Raw genomic sequence first — 6000 nt, forward strand, 5'->3', positions numbered from 1 at the left:
CTCTCCCATACCTCCTGCTCCCCCAGAGCTCCTGAACACTGCTCCTAATAATAAAAATCTTTATTACTGTCACAAGTAGGCTTACATTAACACTGCAAAGAAGTTACTGTGAAAATCCCCTAGTCGTCACAGTCCGGCGCCTGTTTGGGTACACAGAGGGAGAATTCAGAATGTCCAATGCACCTAACAGCACGTCTTTCAGGACTTGCGGGAGGAAACCGGATCTCCCGGAGAAAACCTACGCAGACACAGGGAGACCGTGCGGACTCTGCACAGTGATCCAAGCCGGGAATCGAACCTGGGACCCTGGTGCTGTGAGGCAACGGTGCTAACCACTGTGCTACCATGCCACCCCAGTTAACAGTAAGTAAATACCTGCAATGGGATTCTCCATTTCAAAAACTATGGGCTGGATTCTCCGATTTTGCGGTTAAGTGACAACGCCGGCGTGGGAACTGTGGCGTTCCACAACACCAAAATCGGCGCCGCACCCTCACCGATTCCAGGACCAGTGAGGACCTAGCACCGGCGCCAGGTAAAACTCCCAGCTTCCACGCCAAAATCGGCTGGCGAATGGCCAGGTCCTTTGGCCGCGCATTCGCACGTCGCCGATCTGCAGAGGTCGCGCCGTACAACATGGCGCCGGCTGTGCGCGGACCCAATCTGCCAGAGTGTGCCCCCCATGGAAACCCCCCTTGCCGTGGGCAACACCGGGGGGACTGGCTAGCAGTGCCGTAAGAAACTACACAACCTTTTCAGGCCGGCAAGGGTGAGTATGCAGCACTCTGCCCGTGGCAATAACCCCCCGACCCACATACCCATAACCCCGCCACTCACTTCTCCTCCCCCATCCCCACACTCACTCCCGGGACATTCCCCCGGGCACTCTGCACTCCTGGCCCTGTCGGTGCCTGGCATTGGGGGGGGGTGGGCTCTGGCCCTGGTATCCATCCCTGCTGCCAGGGATACCAATGGCTGGCACTACCCATGCCAGCATTGTGCTCCACGGCCCCCATCCGGCATCCTCCTGCAGGGGCTACTGTGGGCGCTGTCCTTGGGTGGGCCGCGTGCTGCCCTGCTGGCGGATGTCGCCTGGTTTGGGGAGGCGGGGGGGGGGGAGAGTTGGTGGGGTGGAGGATGAGGAATGGGGTGCGGGGTGGGGGCAGGCCAGCTAATGATATGCGAACGACATTTACTGTGTATGCGGAATAGAGTGCATTGACGCCGCTGTCGAGGCACCAGCGCATGGCATTGGTGCCCGCCATGATTCTGGCTTCCTGACCTATTCTCTGCTCAATCGTCTTTTCCAATTCGGGCGTCGGCCAACAGAGATTCCCGCCCTTGTTGTCTTAAAGGTATAATTAAAACACTTCTCACACAACGCTTTCACATTGTGAACATTATACAGTATCACAGGAGGTTTTGTGGCTCAATGGGTAGTGTCCCTACCTCTGAGCCAGAAGCTCCAGGTTCGAGTCCCACCCCAGGACTTGATGGCCAAAGAATGTGCATTCAGAACACAGCCAAACAGGTTGAGTGTCAACCTGCAAATCCTTCCGCACACACCAATGGCTGGCGGTTAGAACAGGCCTGACTCCTGGTCAACCATGCTTGATGTGGAGTGGTACCCTCTGAGCTATAAGCCCCCGGCGTGACTGGCCAACAGTTCCTGGAATAACTAGCTATGGAAACAGACGAATGTTTACCTCAGTGCACCACCAGGTGTAGGAAGAGAATTGAAATGGAATATAGTATTATAATTTATATATGGAGTCCGTGAAACAGGGTCCTTAAACCTAAATGTTCGAGAACCACTAATCTAGATCCATCTGATCCTAAAGTGAAGTATGCTGCTGCTTTACCGATCGTGTATTTTGCAAAGTTGGGCAGCACGAGAATATTTAATCCTTAAACTGTCTCAAACTAACATCCCCATTCAAATAAAGGTGCGGATTAATCCTCCCTGTGAGTGACATTATGCCCCAGAAGAAATTCAAGAAATATCTATGCTTTTTATGCATAGACATGGGCGGGGGGGGGGGGGGGGGCGGGATTCTCCGATTGCAGATGCCAAAATCGTGTTCGGCGATCGGCCGGAGAATCCGTTTTTTCGCCGAAATTGGGGGCGGCGCCGTTTTTACGATGCCATGCCCCCTTCCAAACGGCATGCATGCCGTTGGGAAGGCCTCAGGTCGTCGCCTGAGGCTCTCCCCCCGATGCTCCACCCCGATGGGCCGGCTTCCTTATGGTCGCGTGTCCTCTCAACTTTCGTAAACCTGGCGTTGCGGCTGCGGACTGTGTCCAGCGCCACCACAGTCGGGGGGGGGGGGAGCCGTTCCGTTGGCAGGAGGGGCTTCAGCGGAGGTTGGGGGGGACTGGTAGAGGGTGGTCCAGGGGTGGTGAGGCGGGTTACATGGGGCCGATTTTGGCAGGCCAGGTGTGCGCGGCAGGCGCCGTGCTGTCCGGCGCGCCCACCACCGTGCGCATATGCAGCCGAGGACCCGGCCATTGTGCGTCCGTAACGGCAGGTAAAACCGGGAGCTTTACGTGCCGCGGCTGCTAGCCCCCCCCCCCCGCTAGAGAGAGCATCATAGACGGAGCCGGCGGCACCCGCCTTTTGGTCGTAAGACCAGACGCATCCTCCGGACATAGCCGCAGAATCGGAGAATCCAGTCCAGGGGATTCATTACTATTACTATCGCCAAGGCTTGGTTACAAAATTCAGATCCACCTTATATATTCTCATAGGTATGGTAATGCTGTAACTGACCGGAGTTCCTTCTGTTGAGGAGTAAAAGAACAAAGAGAACCAAGAACAAAGAAAATACAGTACAAGAACTGGCCCTTCGGCCCTCCAAGCCAACGCCAACCATGCTGCCCGTCTAACCTAAAGCCTTCTACATTTCCGTGGTCCATATCCCTCTAGTCCCATTCTATTCATGTATTTGTCAAGACGCCTCTTAAGCGTCACTCTCATACCTGCTTCCACTACCTCCTCCGGCAATGAGTTCCAGGCACCCACTACCCTCTGTGTAAAAAACTTACCTCGCACTCTCCTCTAAACTTTGCCCCTCACGCCATAAACCTATGTCCCCTAGTAATTTACTCTTCCACCCTGGGAAAAAGCTTCTGACTATCCACTCTGTCCATGCCTCTCATAATTTTGTAGACTTCGGCCAGCATGGTGGCGCAGTGGTTAGCACTGCTGCCTCACTGCGCTGAAGGCCCTGATCAATCCTGGCCCCGGGTCACTGTCCGTGTGGAGTTTGCACATTCTCCCCGTGCCTGTGTGGTTCTCAACCGCACAACCCAAAGATGTGCAGGGTAGGTGAATTGGCCACGCTAAATTGCCCCTGAATAAACAAAAAATAACAACAATTTTGTAGACTTCTAACAGGTCACCCCTCAATCTCCGTCATTACAGTGAGAAAAAAACAAGTTTATCCAATCTCTCCTCATAGCCAATTCCCTCCATACCAGGCCACACCCTAGTAAGCCCCTTTTGCACCTTCTCCAAAGCCTCCACATCCTTCTGGTAGTGTGGTGACCAGAATTGAACACTATACTCCAAGTGTGGCCTAACTAAGGTTCTATACAACTGCAACATGACTTTCTAATTTTTATACTCAATGTCCCAGCCAATGAAGGGAAGAATGCAGTATGCCTTCTTGACTACCTTCTCCACCTGTGTTGCCCCTTTCAATGACCTGTGGACCTGTACACCCAGATCCCTCTGCCTGTCAATACTCTTAAGGGTTTTGCCATTTGCTGTAAATTTCCCACCTGTATTAGACCTTTCAAAATGCATTACCTCACATTTGTCCGGATTAAACTCCATCTGCCATCTCTCCGCCCAAGTCTCCATCCGATCTACATTCTGCTGTATCCTCTGACAGTCGTCATCGCTATCCACAATTCCACCAACCTCTGTGTCGACCACAAACTTACTAATCAGAACAGTCACATTTTCCTCCAAATCATTTATATATACTATAAACAGTAAAGGTCCCAGCACAATTCCCTGCTGAACACCACTAGTCATAGCTCTCCATTCAGAAAAGCACTCTTCCACAGCTACCCTCTGCCTTCTATGACTGAGCCAGTTTTGTATCCATTTTGCCAGCTCACCCATTCTCCCCAATATCTAATTGTATAATAATGTATTACGATCCTTGGCCAGAACCCAAGACATGATGGGGTTGGGGGGGAGATTTGATTAGGAATCAATAATTTTTTTAAGTAGATAAAGGTTGAGATTCAAGGCACCTGCTTTTGGAATAATCCACAAGATTTCACAGATTTTGAACAAAACAAGCTTTACAAGTTCAGAAAGATAAAACCATTTACAAATCTGTGTGATGAATGTAGAAATTGTTACATATTGCAGTCTGTTGCGGTAAAGTTATTGAAAGCCCTGGTTGAAAATACATGCAGGCAGTATAACTGCTAAAGCTGTAATTAAGGAGTCATAAAAAGGGTGGTCATGATTATTTCCAACCACTTGCTTGGTTGGAGATAAAGGGCTAATGGGACATTGTTAAGATCACTGGAGATTCCCTGGAGAGTAGTTACTTTATGAGGGGTTGTATTTAGTCCAAGCTACGCAGGTCACGTGACATCTTAGTGGGATACAGATGATGTAATTAATGGAAAGAGCCAAGTCTGTCTGTAGTTTTGAAGTTTGCTTTAAGATTTGAGTTCGACAAGACAGAAGGATTTTAATTTGAACATCAGTTTTGCCAAATGCTGTTAAGTTGAGCAGAAGTGCACAGGATCTGCTCTTAACTCTCTCCAAAGATCTGCACAGCAAAGCAAGTAAACCTGTTTTGTTAACTTTATTTATAAGCTATTTCCTTGACGTCAATGTGGCTAATTAGCTATTTCTTTAATGTCAATGTGGTTAATTCTGTGTTTCATAGAATTTACAGTGCAGAAGGAGGCCATTCAGCCCATCAGGTCTGCACTGGCTCTTGGATAGAGCACCCTACCCATGGTCAGCACCTCCATCCCCATAACCCAGCAACCCCACCCAACACTAAGGGCAATTTATCATGGCCAATCCACCTAACCTGCACATCTTTGAACTGTGGGAGGAAACCGGAGCACCCGGAGCTAACCCACGCACACACGGGGAGGATGTGCAGACTCCACACAGACAGTGACCCAAGCCAGAATCGAACCTGGGACCCTGGAGCTGTGAAGCGATTGTGCTATCCACAATGCTACCGTGCTGCCCATTAAATTAAAGTTTGTTTTAACATAAAAGATACCTATTGGTCAAAGTCATCACTCTTGGGTGAAGTAGCCTTTCTTCAGTTTTACAAAATAAAAAAAACATTTGGGGCCTCTGATCCTAACAGAAGTCAACCCGGTCAAACAATCTCGGTGAAACTCTGTCTCACGAGGGATCCTAGCTTCACTTTCGAAGATCTCCCCTTGGACTTCTCCCCAGAAGTCGGACAGCTTTAACAATGACCCACCTCACAGGGTCTCAATCACAAGATTCCTCCTCCTTGGATTTCAAGAATGCTCAACACTAACTCAGAGCACGCTTTCAGATCGAGGGCCGTGCCAAGCAGAACATCGCTGCTCCAAAGAGGGATATTCTCCGACGGTCTTCTTCAAGTCTGCTCCCCACAGCTCTTTCTTTAACTTAACTGGGTCCTGTTTCCATCCCTTTTGTCTGCAATGCTTCTTGGCTGGCAGACTCCCCAGAACCGACTGACTGCCAACTGCTGTTCACTGACCCTTGAACTGACCTGGTGGCCTATCAAAATACTCGCAGAAGGTCCCACCCTTGTTACCAGGCAGGAACCAATGTAACAAACATTGGAACATCCTGGACCTTAAATGTTACAGCCTCCACAGACTGCAAATGTGGCATTCAGAGCCACACAGACAGTGAATTCCAAAAACCCAGGCGGGGGAGTGCAACAAAATGCTCCCCGTACCTTAAAAATTGGCAATAGCTGATTTGTACTCCTCTGAGACGTTTTCATG

At 50.1% G+C, this 6000-nt stretch overlaps 1 protein-coding gene across 1 annotated transcript in view; it reads right to left on the reverse strand.

Moving 5' to 3' along the window:
- Positions 1–5698, reverse strand: part of LOC119965660 — a 52879-nt gene extending 47181 nt beyond the window's left edge. Inside the window, exon 1 of the mRNA XM_038796426.1 lies at positions 5481–5698. The gene's annotated coding sequence lies outside the window, so the exon portion shown is untranslated. The remainder of the gene's footprint in view (positions 1–5480) is intronic.
- Positions 5699–6000: the final 302 nt, after the last annotated feature.

This window comes from Scyliorhinus canicula, chromosome 5, assembly GCF_902713615.1.
Source record: "Scyliorhinus canicula chromosome 5, sScyCan1.1, whole genome shotgun sequence".
NCBI lineage: Eukaryota > Metazoa > Chordata > Chondrichthyes > Carcharhiniformes > Scyliorhinidae > Scyliorhinus > Scyliorhinus canicula.